The sequence below is a fragment of the Coptis chinensis genome, chromosome 4, assembly GCF_015680905.1.
Source record: "Coptis chinensis isolate HL-2020 chromosome 4, ASM1568090v1, whole genome shotgun sequence".
Lineage (NCBI taxonomy): Eukaryota > Viridiplantae > Streptophyta > Magnoliopsida > Ranunculales > Ranunculaceae > Coptis > Coptis chinensis.
Window position 1 is genome coordinate 30790567 of NC_141459.1, and position 17756 is coordinate 30808322.

Here is a 17756-nt window from a genome sequence, read left to right on the forward strand (position 1 = left end):
TTGTGCAAGGAGTACGTCTATGGTTTTTGCCTGGAGTTCTAGAGATTCCTATTGTGTGATGATTTTTCCTAATCAAGAAACACAAATATTTTGTTAATGATCAAAGAACAACTAGAAGTATTGAATCAATAAGAAGAAGAGATTTAGAAGATGATGAGTTGAACCACGTTCTTTAATGGCTGCCTACGTATCCTGTGTATAGGAATCCAACTCAAAGCGTAGTTCAACTATTCTATTTATAAGAATAGATGAGATTTCCCAATTAGTGTTTAACTAGAAAACTGTCTCTTGTTAAGTATCACCTTGATGAATAGATGAGGTTTCCCAATTAGTGTTTAACTAGGAGACCGTCTCTTGTTAAGTCTCATCTTGACTCTTCTAGAAGCCCCATGTTTCCCAAGTCAAATAGGTCTCCTTTATTGACTTAAACAACAGAAAAACATGTTTCGGTTCGGAGTCGTAGTTAGAGCTCCGAGCCTAGTAGTTGAGCTCCGGATTTGGAGTTCATAGTTAGGAGTTGGTTATACGAACCTACAACTCCAACTAGTTCCAAAGCCCACGAACCTGCTCCGAACCTAGTAGTTGAGTTCCGGATTTAGAGTTCATAGTTAGGAGTTGGTTATACGAACCTACAACTCTAACTAGTTCCAAAGTCCACGAACCTCTTCTTCTTGTCTCACTTCCGAACCTAGGAAGTAAGAGGATTTGGACTTGAAGTGTGTTCTGGTACTTTCTACCCACACCAAGACCATATCCGAGCCTTACGAAGATGCTACCACGTGTTACATATCTATTTGCTAAAATATGCACACACAGATGCCCCCCTTTTTTATTCATGGGTTGTGAATCAAACCCTTAAGGAAAAAGGCCGGGTAAAAATGTACGCGACATCTTATGCCTCGATTTTCTTTGTGGAATATATCGGCAAAATTTCGCATTACTTTAGTGCAAGGAACTGTAAATTCGGACCTGCCATGACCATGCCTCGAACCTTGTATATTAGGCCGAACCTGGTGAAAACCGGTCCTACCATGCCTTGTGATGATCCGGACTTGAACATTAGGAACTTGGTGAAATCCGGACATACAATGCCTTGTGATGACCCGGACTTGAACTCCTACAAGTGCAACCTGGAACCGAGCCTTGCGAAACGTTAATTGTTGAACAGGAAACTCATTTAGGTTCGGGCACGTTCATATTATATAACCCGTAAGTGTAACTCTTTTTTTTTTTTTTTTTTTTTTTTAAGGTCCGGACATGGACCCCTGAACTTGGGCTCACATCCCATAAGCCCATAACCGGAACTGTAACTTGTTTATGTTCTTTCTTCACTTGGTTTCGGAGGTGGAAATCAAATCGCAGCTTACAAATCCGGAATTGACAACAAAAAGTCAAAGTGTCAAAACAAAAAACCACACTCATTGCCTTTGTATTATCTTCAAAAGAGCAAAAGATTATGGTGGTGGGGTATTCTCACTTGCAGCAACTGTCATGAGCGAACTCATTCATAAAGATCCTACTCGATTTCCTGTCTTAGATGCTGCTGATTTGCAATGGCTCAGGATCAGGATGAAGGGGCTTGGAACCTTGCAATGGCTGGAGGAACTTGCTTGGGTTTGGTTGCACGGACTGTGGGAGACGATATTGTCCCACTTGTCATGCCATTTATTGAGGAGAACATAACAAAAGCAGATTGGAGGCAAAGGGAAGCAGCTACATATGCATTTGGTTCGATCATGGAGGGACCATCTCCCGACAAGCTCACTTCTATTGTGAATGTCGCTCTAAGTTTCATGCTTAGCGCTTTGATGAAAGATCCTAATAACCATGTGAAGGACACTACTGCCTGGACACTTGGAAGGATATTTGAATTCCTTCATGGCTCAACGATGGAAAGTGCCATAGTTACCCCTGCAAACTGTCAGCAAATTGTCACAGTTCTTGTCCAGAGTATGAAAGATGCTCCAAATGTTGCTGAGAAAGCCTGCGGTGCTCTTTATTTTCTTGCCCAAGGTTATGAGGATTCAGGCTCGTTATCCTTCCCCTTGACTCCTTTTTTCCAGGACATTGTCCAAGCACTTCTCGATGTGTCCCACAGAGAAGATGCCGGAGAGTCACGCCTCCGAACTGCTGCTTATGAGGCATTAAATGAAGTTGTGAGGTCTGCTACTGATGAGACTGCTCCCATGGTTTTGCAACTTGTTCCTCTCATAATGATGGAGCTTCACAAAACGTTCGAGGCACAGAATCTGGCATCTTATGAGAAGGAGAGACAGGCAGAGTTGCAAGGTCTTCTCTGTGGCTGTTTGCAGGTGTTCATACAGAAATTAGGAGCATCCGATGCAACAAAATATCTATTTATGCAGTACGCTGACCAGATGATGACCCTATTCCTTAGGGTCTTTGATTGCAGAAGTGCCACGGTGCATGAAGAAGCCATGCTTGCCATTGGAGCTCTTGCTTACACCCTGTGGCCCAGCTTTTGCAAAATACATGCCCGAGTTTTATAAATATCTTGAGATGGGCCTTCAGAATTTTGAAGAGTATCAGGTTTGTGCCATCACAGTTGGTGTTGTTGGCGATATATGCAGGGCCCTGGAGGATAAAATTTTACCTTACTATGATGGTATCATGACACAACTTCTTAAGGACTTGTCCAGCAACCAGTCGCATCGATCTGTAAAGCCTCCAATCTTTTCATGCTTTGGTGACGTATCCTCAGGGATCTTCCAGGGTTTCAAGAATTCTCCAAAGACACAGTTACTGATGCCATATGCACCCGGCAACGCTCAAGTACATGCATCCGTCGTTAGTTCATGAAACTCTGAAGATCTTGTTGCAAACTACTCATCCGTGTTTAACAATATCACAGAATATGCAAGAACATAGGCAGTAGCAGCAACAAGCTAGTAGCAACTCCAGCAGGAACACCTTGAGCAGTTTTCAGGAGTCCGTTGACCATCCTCTCAAATATGTTAGATGAATTGACATCACAATCATAATTTATGAAAATATCCACCAAGATCTGTGAATCAACACAAAGCTTTTCCAAAAACTTGAGTACTATCATCTTCTGCTGAAAATTTGGTAGAGCAACATTTTCTAAGACTCTGAGAACTATCATAGGAAAGAATACACCAATTTCTGCCTTCAATCCAGCTCTAAATCTTGATACCAAGCTAATAAATATGGAACACGAAAGCTGAAAAACGATCATAAGGGTAAAAGCACTGTTCTTCAACAAGGATAGACATAAGTACTGCTTAACAGCACCCAAAAACCTGTCACTAGTCCTAAAGATAGCTCCAGCATTCTCTAATAAAATCTTCAAAAGCTCCAACAATCTTCCCACGCATCAACGTAGGATCAGTCAACGCCTCTTTCGGAGGCGTCTTCATAGACAGCTTACAAAGAGCTCTAAACACCAAGAACGCATCCCTCCTCAGTTTATTCCCAATCTGAATTTTCAAATCATCATCTCTATCCGTCTCTCCATCCGCCAACTCCCCTTTCCTCCCTTCTAAAGCAGTCTTATACATACTAATCTCCCAATACTTAGCATCCAACATATCCTTATCTGCCGAATCCAACAAATCCGCCAGATTCGTAGTCTCAACCGTAGTAGTCTCAAACGCCCCATCATCAGTACTCTAATAGCTTGTTGCAAACTACTCATCCGGAATTGAGTCATCAGTATTCTAATAGCTTGTTGCAAACTACTCATCCGGAATTGAGTCATCAGGAGATGTGAAGCCCACTACTTATCCGGAATTGAGTCATCAGGAGATGTGAAATCCACTACTTATCCGGAATTGAGTCATCCGGAAGAGAGAATAAAGGAGAATCTTTATACTTGTTGAAGCCTTCCTTGAATTCGTTTCCCTGCTGAATTCCTTTTCTCTTTCTATTTGTATAACCCCTTTTAGAGTTCTGAACACTATATAAACCTCCTGTGAGCCTCCATTACCACCTCAAATTTATAGTTAGACTTTTCTGTGATAATTTCTCCATTAGCAGACTGCCAGACACAAGGTGTTGAACCTGTACTTTCTTTGATTGATTGAGAGATTGAGTTCAAAGTGTGCTAAGGTTTGTGTAGAAGAACTTGAAGCTTTGGGTGTCAAGGTGTCAACAGCCACGTTTTTCTGTCTAAAGTTTTACTTTCATTGTCTCACCCATCAGCTTCGGGTCCTTTAAATAGCAATGCAGTTTCGGATTCAGTACTGGGCAATGCCGTTTCAGGTTCAATTGCTATAGCAGTTCCAGGTTATAAAGAAATTACCGATGTTTCTCTTTCGACCGCGCCGAAAACTAAAATCCCCACTTTTGACTGGAATATTATCCCATTCGGTGATATTTCGGATTTGGAAAAGATCCGTAACACATTTGCAATTCCAAAAGAAATCAAAATTGAATATCCATGGACTGCCAACCTTGGAACCGATGAAAATCCCTTGATATTCCTTGGACTCTTTGAAAGCCGGACTCAGACTCCCTTGCCTTCGTTTATGGCAGATGCCCTTGAGTACTTCCAAGTCTCAATCAACAGAGTAATGCCTTGGTTTGTTCGCAATGTCACATACATGCACATATTTGGACGAAAGCACAATATATTGGTGACTTGCGGAGTGATATCATACTTCTTCTATAAACTGATGATCCTAAATAATGGAGATTGCACTCTTTCTGCTAAACCAAGAGTTGAACGCGTCATATTATACGAAGGTAAAAACAACGATGACTACTGACGTAAATATGCTATCCGTGTAACTAGTGGTGAATGGGGTGATGTCACCTTTGATAATAATCGAAAGAGGATCCGGTCCGGCTTTTCTTTGTCAAAGGAGAGAGTGGACGTGGGACTCCCGTCTCTAACTACTGTGGAATGAGATGTTGTGATAGCCCTTATTGCACTCCCAAACTCCGAGAAACGCCCTGCATCCATAGTTCTAGACCCATTATTAATCTCAGAGTATCTGACTATGTCACCAATGGAGTTGCAAGCTTTGGAGCCCGGAGTTGGGTATATGGGTGGGAACCCCGAAACTGCTACAACTTCGTACCCAAGGGAGGCCTTTATGGCAAAGAAGGTCCATGGTCTTATTTCCAAGTCAAATTCTATCATAAAAAAGGGAGCTCCGAGCAAATCAAATAAACCTCCTCCCGAGGTTGTCAGGTTTGCGAAGGTGAGTAAGGCTATAAAAAAAAACATACCGAACGAGGAATTGGGCAAGCTTCCAACGCTATCATTCTCGATGAAGATGAAAATCCCATTAGAACCGAAAGTCTAGAGTCGCGTTCAATCCTCGGGAATCAAGAGTACAAATGGAAACACCGAACCTTCAACTTTACGTTTATGATACAAATAAGTCAAATGTTGAAGTGGGTGGTGACACTATGGGGGTAGATAGTAATGTCGAGTTCCCTTTGGTGATATTGAAAATGTGGACTTCATGCAATCCGATCCGAATTGATAACGAACCTCGAAAATGTGGAACAAACCTACTCTACCAAAAGTATTGTATCGACAATAACCGTGTTCCATCCATTGAGTCGAATAAAAGGAAATCTCCTTCTCCAATTTCCCAAGATGAGGACATTAAACTTAAGGAAAAAGACTAAATCGACATCTTTGAACTCTAAACTTACTCCAAACCCATTTGTTCGATTCGAGAGTGCTTGGATTACGGAGAATCCCTTGATTCTTGACCAAGATATGCTTAAGGACCACGGAGTTGCTTTGGGATTGGTTGAATCTATGAGGCTTCCCAAAGAGAAAGCAAAACATAAAAGAGTACTTGTACTTGGCGGGCTGGAGCGAAACGAATGTGACATATGTTGAAGGTAACCATTTTGTACTTCAATTCCTGACATCGTTTCCGGTTGTCTTTTTGTTTATATACACTAGCTCCTGATACATAAATTGTAATTCTTCTGGCACTGCAGGCTAGCATGGATGCGTCCACGACTTATGCTCTGTTGTGTAAGAATCAGGATGAAGTGGATAAATTCACAAGAGAGAAAGGTGACTTGACGAAGCAACTCCTCATATCCAACCAAAAGATTAAAAGATTAGAAGGTGATTATGATATAAGCAAGAGGAAGAATGAAAGCCTAGCCGATGAGATTTAGCAGGTCAGAGCCGTTCAGAGAGATCTTAGAAAGACCAGAGAGAAGAACAAGAATCTTGAAAGAGACCTTGAATTCACCAAACTTGAGCATCAAGAAGTTCTTAAAGTAAAAACAACTTAGCGAACGAGGCTTCCCACTTTGGCCGGTGTGTCGGTGAGGCATGGCAAGTTGATCGAAACCGTTTGAATGGCGAGTTTGCAACGTTGAAGAATCGAAAGATGTATTATGAGGATAAAGCCACGACTTTACAAAAAGAATGGACCCTTTAAAATCCGAGCTATCCGAAGTTAACAAAAGTGCAGCGTTAATGAGAACTAGAGTTGATAGGCTCTCAGTTGATAAATAGGGAATTGGGAGAATCACTAAGCAAAGCTAACGCAGAGCTTGAGCTACTGAGAGATCAACTTGCATCTCCTTCCAATTCCTTGCTTGCCCCAGTTCGATTCTCGAAGTTCACGAAAGGAGCGTAAAGGAGGTGAAACGAATTCTACACCGAGCTAGTTGATGTGGTCAGTTCTGAAGCATACAAGAATGGTATCTCCACCGCTTGTCGCGTGCTTGACATTCTTGAACCAGAGTACGACAAGCGATATGGTGAGAAACTCGATCAAGCTTGGGCATCCGGAACCCTCCCTCATGATGATGACGTCCTGTATCCCGATCTTGAGATTGATGTTGACAAACTTCAAGAGAAGTTAGAGGATGATTTGGCCTCACAAAAGCACCAACAAGGTTCCGAGGGGGAAGGTTTGGAAGTAGGTTCTGAAGAAGACCATGATCTGCATGTGCATGAGGCGAGGAATTGACCGATAACTTCGCTGTAGCTCTGAAAGAAACCTGATTACGTCCCGATAAGTAAATCCTTAAAATGCTATTAAGTTGCAATTTACTTATCTATTAGTAATTGACTTTTGATTAGCTATACTTGAGTATTTATTTTGAGTGAAACTTTGCTAAATTTGATTCAAAATAATCAAGTATGCGTGCTATCAAACGTGGAGTTCCTGACTAGCTAGGAAATGAAATTCCGAACTTGGACAAGTTCTGAACGTGGAGTTCCAGACTAGTTAGGAAGTAGAGTTTCGAGCGTGGAGTTCCTAACTAGCTAGGAAGTGGAGTTTGGAACTTGGACAAGTTCAAAACGTGAAGTTCGAGCTAGCTAGGAAGTGGTGTTCTTTTCTCCTTATTTGCATAAATATGTATACACAGATGCCCTACTTTTATGTCATACGATGGTTGCACATTCGACCATTGAGGGAAAATGACAAAAGTGTTGAATTATATTTTATACAAATTCATATTCCGAATCTTAGAAAAACAAGGTTTTGTAGGAAAATAGGGTTTGTCCCTGTGTCAATTCCTGTAAATACCTTTAGTTTTGTTAAGAAATAAGATTTTGTAGGAACGTAGGGTGTGCCCCTGTATTATTTCCTGTAGAGTCCTTAAATGATCTGATATCTAATGCATAAAACCACACTTATAAGCATAAGGCATTAGAATTGGCGCTTTTAGCTAGATAAAATCCAAGCTAAGTGTAAACTTTCTTAAGCACACACATGGAACAACATATGAGATCTTTCACTCATTATCCAAAGAAAGCTTTCTTAAGGTTACGATACAAAAATGTGGCCAACATATGGGATCTCGCACCCAACATCCAAAAAGTATCCCAACATAAAAATAATAAATTAAAAGAAACGACACTCACGAAAGAAAAGATAACTTTTATTAAAAATACTTGCGAAAGTGCGGTGTTCCATGGGTAACACTCTAACAAAGAGAAAGATAACTACTATTGAAAATACTTGCGCAAGTTTGCGGTATTCCAAGGTTTAACAAAAACTTCACCATCCATGGATTTAAGATAGTAACTATCATTGCCAACTATCCTATCAACGACATCTGGGACCTTCCCAATTAGCTCCTAATTTCTTAGGCGCTGGGGGGTCCATCGGAGGACCAAATCCCCTTCCTTGAAAAAGATCGAGGTCGTACTCTTTTATTAAAGACCTTTTTTCAACTTCTTTGATAAGATGCCGATCGTAAAGGCTGCAGATTCTCTTTTCATCCAACAAGTCCAATTCCGACAAAGAATTTCCTCATTGTCGGGGTGAGTACTAAATCGACTTACGGGTAGTGACCCCATCTCGATGGAAGGGCGACCCGGTACCATAAGTGAGAGTGAAAGGTGATTCTCGGTCGAGCGTCGAGGAGTTGTTCGGTAGGCCCAAAGTACTTTAGGCAACTCCTTAACCCACAATCCGCTTCTCTCCACGAGTTTCCGTTTTAAATTATCCAAAATAACGCGGTTAGAGGCTTCCGCCTGACCGTTACCTTGAGGATATCGAGGAGAAGAGAAAAGTTGCATAATGCCCCAATCTCGGCAAAAAGCGTGTGTTTTGGTTCCCCGAAATTGTGTCCCATTATCAGAAAGAATGACTTTAGGTAATCCAACACCTGCAAATGATATTGTTCGGATGAACTTCGTGACATCAACCTCCCCGATATTAAGCTAAAGGGACCTCCTCTATCCACTTAGTAAAATAATCATTTGCAACTAAAAGGAACTTCATGTTACCGGGAGCTATAGGTAGAGGACCAACAATGTCCATTCCCCATTGAAGCCCGAATGGCCCGGGAGATGCGCCGAGGAGGATGGAGTTCTTCGACCGGAACATGGATGTAGTTAGCATGTCTTTGGCAAAGCATCACACTTCCGGACATAAAGCGTCCGCATCTTTAAGCATATAAGGCCAAAAGTACCCCTGCGGAGAGTATCTTGAGTACCAAAGATCTGCCCCGACATGATTTCCACATTAAGCCGAGTGTATCTCATCAAGTAAAGTATGAGCCTCGGCATGAGTAACACATCGCGGGGTGAGGTCCTAAGTAAGACTTCTTATACAAGTTCTCACCAACAAGTAAATAACGTCCCACTTTGGCTAACAACTTCGTGCTTACGTCTTCTCTACCGGAAGAGTGCCATCTAAAAGATAAGAACGATCTGGATCCATCCAGTCCCAATCGGAGCTTGCAAAATTGGAGCCACAAGACAAACTAATTCTTTTTTTCAATACTAGGCGCCGATGATATTCGACGGAATGGAACGAGCTTCAATATCCCCAAGCAAAGAAGCTAAGTAGGCAAGTGAATCGGCATGCCTATTGTCCGATCTAGGCAAATTAATGAAATTTAGATCTTCAAAATGAGAAGTAAGAGATCTAACCAACTCCAAGTATTGAGCCATCACGAGGGGTCTCGAGCCCAGTAACCACCCTCAATCTGTTGCCTGAACTAATTGAGATTAGAGTGAATCTTGTGAGATGTCGTTACTCCTAAGTTTAATGTCATAGACAAGCCCGCTAGCATAGCCGTTACTTTCGGTTTAGTTGTTAGATGCCTTGAACCCCAAATGCACTTGATTTTTCTAACTTAATGTTATCTAGAGTCAAAGAGTACCGCGCCAATACCTGCTCCTTGGTCATTGGAAGATCCATCTACTTAACAACTTCCAACCCGGATATGACTCCAAGGTCGAACGACTATGAGGAAGTGAGTTAGGTTCGCTAACTCCATAAAAGCAGGGAGGTGACTTTTCCAAAATCTGCTACCGTTGCGAGGCTGAGGTATCTAGAGGAAAATCGATCAAGAACTCGACCAAAAGCTTGCCCGCTTCTCGAGAAATTCTCAGCACATAAATAATTTCAAATTCCCTAATTGAATGGACCATTTCAAGAGATGTCCGCCCTATCTGGTCTTGCCAAGACCGACTTCAAAGGATACTTTCGGTGATGACTCGATGGTGTGTGCTTGGAAGTATGGTCGTAGCTTCTCGGCAACAAAGATTAGAGCTAGAGCTATTCTCTCAATCTTCGGATATCGTGTTTTCGGCATCCGGGAAGGCTCTACTAACAAAGTAGACGGGCTTTTCGATATTCCTCTCATCAATTCGTACTAATCAAAATGATGCCATGCTCGGAAGAGGCTAAGTATAACCCTAAAAGCGTCTCCTTGCTTCGGGTAGTGAGCACGAGGGGGGAGGACAAATAATTTTTAAGTCCCTAAAAGCCATCTCATCACATTAAATCGTCCAATCAAAGCGTATATTCTTCCTTAGTAACTTGTACATAACCCTCGACACTTATCCGAACTTCTACTAATGAACACGTTAAGTGCGGCAAGGCCCCGACCAACCCATTGTACCTCTTTTCGGAGACCTTGGAGAAGGCATATCAAGAATAGCTTTGATCCGGTCGGGTTAGCTTCAATTCCACGTTTAGTAACCGGATGTCCTAAGAATTTCCGGAGGTAACACCGAAGGGTACATTTAAATGGGTTAAGTTTCATCCGATACTTCCTCGGGATCCGGAAAGACGCACGAAGGTGTACAAGATGATCGGACTTACGTTTATTTTTATCGAGGTCGTCAACATAGACTTCGACAAAATCACCGATATGATCTTTGAACATCGTTGTGACCAAAGCGTTGATGCGTTGCCCCTGCATTTTTAAACCAAAAGGCATAACCCGATAACAATATGTTCCCCTGCGCCGTGATGAAAGTAGTATGGTCTTGATCGAGGAGGGTACATGAGTATCTGGTTGTAACCGAAAAGCCGTCCGCGAAAAGAGAAGATCTCATGTCCTGCGGTGGCATCGACCAATGTGTCAATACGAGGAAGAGGAAAACAATCCTTCTTACGGTGCTTGTTCACATCCGTATAATCGACACACGTTAAGCCCGGTTCCCATTCTTTTTCTTAACAGGCTACAACGTTAGAGATCCAAGTAGGGTATGTGATCTTTTCAGATGTACTTAGCCTTAAGCAATTTATCCACCTCTTTGTCGATAGCCTCAGTACGTTCGGGACTCATCTTTCTGAGTTTCTGCTTAACTGGCACGACGTTCGGATCCAAATTGAGCTTATGGCAGGCGACGGAGGGATCAATTCCAGGCATATCCTCATAACTCCAAGCAAATACATCTCGGAATTCTTGTAAGAAATTTATCAACTCTTCTCTAGTCTTCGGGTCCAACATGGTGCCAATTGAGACTCGTCGAGGTTCAGAACCATCTCCTATGTCGACTTCATCAACTGGTTCTAATGTTGGGGGAGTCCTCCTCTCATCTGGCCCTATAAAATCTAATGGAATTATATCCAAAGGTGCCAACACTATGTCTTGAGAGGGAGACTCGTTCTATAATTGCTATTTGGCAGGTACCGAACCTGCCCCGATGTTATTGGGCGGTTCACGAACCATTTTTTAGAAGAGGCTGCATAGCATCGCTTGGAAGCTTGTTGATCTCCTTTGATCACCACGATATTGCCTTGGTGAGGGAACTTCAAGGTTTGGTGGTAAGTACTTGGAATCGCTTTCAAGCGATGAAGCCAACTCCTACCAAGAATAGCATTATATTGCGTAACTCCCCCGACAATCGTGAAGTTGACATTTAGGCGGTCAGCATTATTTGTCAAATTCAATCTCTCCTACTTGCATCGGCCATGTCACCATTAAATCCATACAAAGAAGATTTCACGGGATGAAGTTCCGTTTCTAGAATCGGCATTTGTTTGAAAGCATGATAGTAAAGTATATCTCTGCGAGAACTCCTGTGGTCGATGAGGATCCTATGCATATCACACCCAGCAACTTCTAAGGATAGAACCAACGGATCCGAGTGTGGAAAGAAAACCCCTTTTGCGTCGTCATCAGTGAAAACAACCGCGGAGTTAGATTCCTTGGTCGGTTTGGAAGTGACATTGTTAATGCTTCGCAAATGCTTTGCCTGTCTTTCCTGGTACTTTTGCCCTCTACTCAACTCTTCAAATGGGCGTTTAGAATTGCCCCCAGCGATCGTGTGAATCACTACCTTATCCGTTCCTGTCTCTGCATTGTGTACATTGGTGTCAGGAATTGCGGTAGTATTCTGAATCGAGTACCCTTATATTCATCTAGTAACCCTCGGTCTCACGAGATCCTAAATTCCATGTTTAAAGAGACCTACAATTCTTAGTTCCATGACCGGCTGTTTATGGAACTTACACGATTATCGTTGTATTCCTAGCTCCAATAGCACCGGGTTTCATCTTTGGAGGGTTCTTTAACATGTTCTTGTTCTTGATGGCATCGAAGATGTCCTCGTAAGGATGAGTTAAAGTGGTAAAGTCCCTATCCAGTGAGGGTAGTTGCTCACTTCGGCGTGTCACTAACCTTTTGCCTCTTGGACTTATCACGGATAGGAATTCTGTCGACCGACTTGTGGTCCGACTTTGGTTCCTCGGACTTCCTATCATCATAATGACTATCGAACTCCTACCAACGGGGAGGAGGTGACACGGTTATCACTCTTTTATGAGAAGAGTCCCCGTCCAATAGGTCTTCTTCGGTTCCCGCGATACTTATCAATCCGAGCACGCAACTCTGTCATGTTTGTAGGCTTCTTTTTCTTCAAAGGCGTGTATAGACCGAAGCGGGATCTAATCCTTTTCTAAAGCCCAATGATGGCGAGGGTCTCATCAACGTTGTCAACATGCAATTGAACCTCGTTAAATCTTTTGGTGAAATCCACGATGATCGCTCGTCCTTTTCGGATTTTCATATCAAAGCGATGCATCGGCGGTTTTAATGTAGGTTCGGTTGCAACTGAATTTACGCGCAATGAAATTGATGGATAGCACCTTAAACTTCGTGAATGCTGCCCCGGGTAGCCGTTATACCGAGATGAGTGCCGAAGTCGTCAAACTTGAAGCAAAATACCGGCACAAATAATGATCTTTCGTAGAAAGACCCACCATTAGCTTGACGATAACCGAGCACATGAGAGACCGGATCTCCTTTGCCATTAAATTTAGAGAACCCGGTGGTTTATAATCATGGGGATGTATCCACTCATAACATGTCGTGAAAAAGGGGTTCCAATGTCACCCTCGATTCTTGACCGAACAACTGACTCATCCATCTTGGTTAGTTTCAAACCTCGTAGTTCCTCTAGTATTTGCGCCTTGAGTTGTGCAAGAGTAGTCGGTTCATGAATTTGAGTTCTCTCTTGTTGTACCTCAGACCTAGACTCTCATAGTTCTCATCTTGATGATAGCGTGGTTTTGTTCGAGATCGAGTGGAGGAGTTTGCAAAACTGGATCGGGAACCGAGGGATTCGAGGCAATGAAGGTTCCCTTAAAACTGAAAGTCTTCTTCGCGGTCGAGAGGTTGACCTTAATAGTTGTGGATTCGAGCAAACACATTGGACGTCCATCCCTCGTTACCTTGAGAACTTGAATACCAAGAGAAGTCGGTTCCGTGTGAGCTCGAGTGTTGGGTGGGATCCATTCGGGATTATAATTCGAATCTGTTGGGTCGCTATGATACCCAAAGTGAAGTAAGGTATATAAGGTGTAGGGGCGTAACCCTCACCCGAGAGTCGAGACTTCGGTGGGCGGAACTGCCCCCCTCACGTTTCCATCGGTGGAGGCAACACTCTTGGAGGTGAGCGACCCTCTGGCGTCGCGGTAGTAGTCTTGTAAGAAACGCAAACGAGCCTCCATGTCGACCCGCGTTAGGCCATCCAAAGCATCCATGATTGCTTGGTTGGTTATGGCAGATTGGGGAGTATCGTTGTTAGGCTCATTTTCTTCGACCACCATCCCAAAACGACGATCTCCTCTACGTTCAGTTGTCTTTGAGAAGTAACATGTGGGTTATTGATCTCGTTATTTCCCTCGTTACTTTGATTCGCATTGGCTCTTGTAGTAACCATGATTTTGAATCAAAGTGAAGAAAATATATATATATTTTTTAAAGAACAACCAACCCAAAAAAAAATCGGTGGGTAGGAGAACCTAGAACTGAAAAAATTTCGACCAAGAAATCAAATCAATTCTGTATAGCTTCCCCCGAGGCGAGCCATTGTGTGATGATTTTTTTTCTAATCAAGAAACACAAATATTTTGTTGATGATCAAAGAACAACTAGAAGTATTGAATCAATAAGAAGAAGAGATTTAGAAGATGATGAGTTGAACCACGCTTTGAGTTTGATTCCTATACACAGGATACGTAGGCAGCCATTAAAGAAACGTGGTTCAACTCATCATCTTCTAAATCTCTTCTTCTTATTGATTCAATACTTCTAGTTGTTCTTTGATCATCAACAAAATATTTGTGTTTCTTGATTAGGAAAAATCATCACACAATTGGCGCCGTCTGTGGGAAGCTATACAGAATTGATTTGATTTGATTTCTTGTAGGAATCCAACTCAAAGCGTAGTTCAACTATTCTATTTATAAGAATAGATGAGATTTCCCAATTAGTGTTTAACTAGGAAACTGTCTCTTGTTAAGTATCACCTTGATGAATAGATGAGGTTTCCCAATTAGTGTTTAACTAGGAGACCGTCTCTTGTTAAGTCTCATCTTGACTCTTCTAGAAGCCCCATGTTTCCCAAGTCAAATAGGTCTCTTTTATTGACTTAAACAACAGAAAAACATGTTTAGGTTCGGAGTCGTAGTTAGAGCTCCGAGCCTAGTAGTTGAGCTCCGGATTTGGAGTTCATAGTTAGGAGTTGGTTATACGAACCTACAACTCCAACTAGTTCCAAAGCCCACGAACTTGCTCCGAACCTAGTAGTTGAGTTCCGGATTTAGAGTTCATAGTTAGGAGTTGGTTATACGAACCTACAACTCTAACTAGTTCCAAAGTCCACGAACCTCTTCTTCTTATCTCACTTCCGAACCTAGGAAGTAAGAGGATTTGGACTTGAAGTGTGTTCTGGTACTTTCTACCCACACCAAGACCATATCCGAGCCTTACGAAGATGCTACCACGTGTTACATATCTATTTGCTAAAATATGCACACACACCTATTATGTTAACACCAGAGCCAGGTGAAAGTCGTTTTGGAATGGATATCAAACGAACCGAAGAGGTGATTTCCCTCATAGGGAACATACAATATGTTCATAACTACATATAAATAGCTTTCTGGACCTGACTGAATTTTATTTATGTAGTAGGCTTTCATCTGCGTTCACACTGTGGCAAAAGGGTCTTCAGCTGATCGTGATGGATTGAGGCAGTTATAAGAGCAAGCAAGTGAGACAGGACACTTCGTCATGATATCCGCACTAGAGCACCATCATCTTTTTTATATCTTTGAGGTTCGATTTAGTTGTTGCATAAAATTCCTCTCTTTATATGCTGCTTATATTTGTATGAAGCATATTCATTGCATCCCTTCATTTCTTTGTGTTATCAAAATGTGGCATAAATTGTATGTCAACAACGAGGATATTTCTTTGTGTTATCAAAATGTGGCATAAATTGTATGTCAACAACGAGAATAGTTCTTTTGAGTTTCATATATCAACTTCTCCGTAACAACATACGTGTACAATCATAAGTCACCAGTTACCTATCCAAGTACCATCCCCTTCATTTGGATGTTGCCTTATTTTGGTATTTACCTAATCCGCTTTTTCTTTCCATATCCTGTCCTTGCTGATCTCTTCTTTCTCCAGGTATAACTCCTTTCAATCTTATCATTCACACATCCCTTAGCTCTTTGGTGCAAGTTTTTACGATTTCTTCTTTATTTAATTTTTTACTTACATTATTTCCTGCTATGGTGATGTTCTATGAAGTATCAATTGCTAAGTATCACATGTGTATACTTAGGTGGTTGTTTATATGTGATAAATGTCGAGGGCATATTTTCATATGTACTTCACCAATACAGTAAAATGCAATGCAGTAATAGATGTTTCCTGGCCTAAAGATTTGGCAACGATTTTGCAAGCCTAATGAAATATTTTTATGAAGAACCTATGGATTTTGTGTGATAGTGAAATGCTCCGTTAATAAGTTTGGAGAAGTATTTAAGTCGTTCATGCATTTGCACTGAAGTTCAAGTAATTTGTTTGACATCAATTGATTGGCTGGACCAAGGATGCCTAGACGACATACCAATAGACATACCAATAACTTAAAGCTCAAGTCAAATTTGAAATTTTTTTATACTTTAATTATTTTCTTTTTAATTCCTCCTAAATTTTTTGTAGGCCCAAGAAAATAGATCAGCGTGCCTGTTTTTTATAGAAAAAAATTTGGGAATAGATATTGCAACATTTTAAACTAATCAGACTGTATTTGTGTATTCTCTTTTTATTGTTTCCAATTTTACTTTTTATTTATTATTATTATTATTATTATTATTATTATTATTATAACGGTTTAATTATTTTATTTTTTCTGACATGACCACTCTAGAAACAAAGGTAGCACTCATCAGCTCATTAAGAATCCTGCAAATTGCACCTGTTACTTGAAGCAATGTAAACACCAATACATGCATTTCTTTTTAGGAGTCATTGAAATTTTGGAATGAGCTTTTGAAGAAGCTTTTGACGAATAAGGATGTTGTGGACGAACTAGGTCTACCATACAAATTTTATATCGAGCCAAGGAACGAACTGTCAAGGTACAATTGCAATTTAATTAGGAGCTAGGAATAATTTTATTATTCCGTCATCTTTAGAAGCCTTGAGTTAGGATTTTATGTGAGTTGCACTCTTTGATTCTGAATCCAATATCTATAAACCCCACTTACACGCCAATGATGTATCCCTTGAATACCTTGAATATAGTCAATTCGGAATGAGCAACTTCTACAAAACAATTATATATAATTTGGATTGAAAGGTATGAAATTTTCCTAGAAGTGATCTATCAAGTGTTTTTGTTAAGAGTTTGTTTTATATCTGATAAAGTTGTGAACCCCTCACCCCTCACCCTAACATTTATGCTTACACAATATTGATGAACATCTATTGTAGAGAAGTTATTGGGAAGGTCAGGTGAGGACTGAGTAGCACATAAGAAAAACTATTGAAATCCTATAGATCATACATACATATCTTCAGGGGCTTTATGGAAGAGCATTGATAGAATCAAGGGAGTTGAGATTGAGAACAAATATCTCAGTTGTACTATTACACTGTTGTTATTTGTGCTTTGTCTGAATGGGAAGTAAAGGACACGCTATGTCGCTTATGGAAGTAATGAAGATCTGCCGAGTACATAGCTACAACATTTTGATTGGTACTTTCTATTAGAATGGGAATGTCTTCAACGGTCTGACTGTGCTATAAGCAATGAAGACCAGTGGCTTCATACCCTTTTAGTTTGCTTTTGGTTAAATTTGCTCCTGTGGTTACAAGCATTACAAGCATTACCAGAATAACATCTTCATTGACGGTTACTGCGGTATGCAAACATGAAGGAGATGATTTGAGTGTGTTACAATGTTGGATTTTGTACATACTTTTTTCAGTCTCATGTTGTTATGAAATGTGATCAATTACAATTTGTTATTTATGTGCAACCCGGCCAAATGCATGTAGTCACTAATTTATTTATTTATTCATGAATGAATATTCTTTTTAAGCCACCAAATTTCATGTTCTGTCCATTTAGCGTATGTTCAAAATAATTTCCATGGTTTTGATTTGTCACAAGTCTGTTTCTTCTTTTGTTCAAAATAGTCACTAGACATTTTTGATATGAGCTTTGTGCAATTAAGACCAAACAAAAATATGAAGTTTACTATGAATGAAGTTGAGTATTCTTT

General features: G+C 41.0%; 2 long non-coding RNA genes and 2 pseudogenes across 3 annotated transcripts; 2 read left to right on the forward strand and 2 right to left on the reverse strand.

The window, feature by feature from the left end:
* On the reverse strand, positions 1 to 15117 carry LOC147503158 (uncharacterized). Its single transcript, XR_015221916.1, has 2 exons — positions 14992 to 15117; positions 1 to 48 (listed from the first exon to the last, which is right to left on the reverse strand). It is a non-coding gene; the product is annotated as an uncharacterized LOC147503158 (long non-coding RNA).
* LOC147503159 (importin subunit beta-1 pseudogene) lies at positions 1302 to 3064 on the forward strand (annotated as a pseudogene). The gene has a single exon (XR_015221915.1). The product of XR_015221915.1 is annotated as an importin subunit beta-1 pseudogene (transcript).
* Positions 2867 to 4945, reverse strand: LOC147503160 (brefeldin A-inhibited guanine nucleotide-exchange protein 3 pseudogene; annotated as a pseudogene).
* A 1104-nt stretch (positions 15118 to 16221) lies between the features above and the next one.
* LOC147503161 (uncharacterized) lies at positions 16222 to 17494 on the forward strand. Its single transcript, XR_015220134.1, has 2 exons — positions 16222 to 16607; positions 16963 to 17494. It is a non-coding gene; the product is annotated as an uncharacterized LOC147503161 (long non-coding RNA).
* Positions 17495 to 17756: the final 262 nt, after the last annotated feature.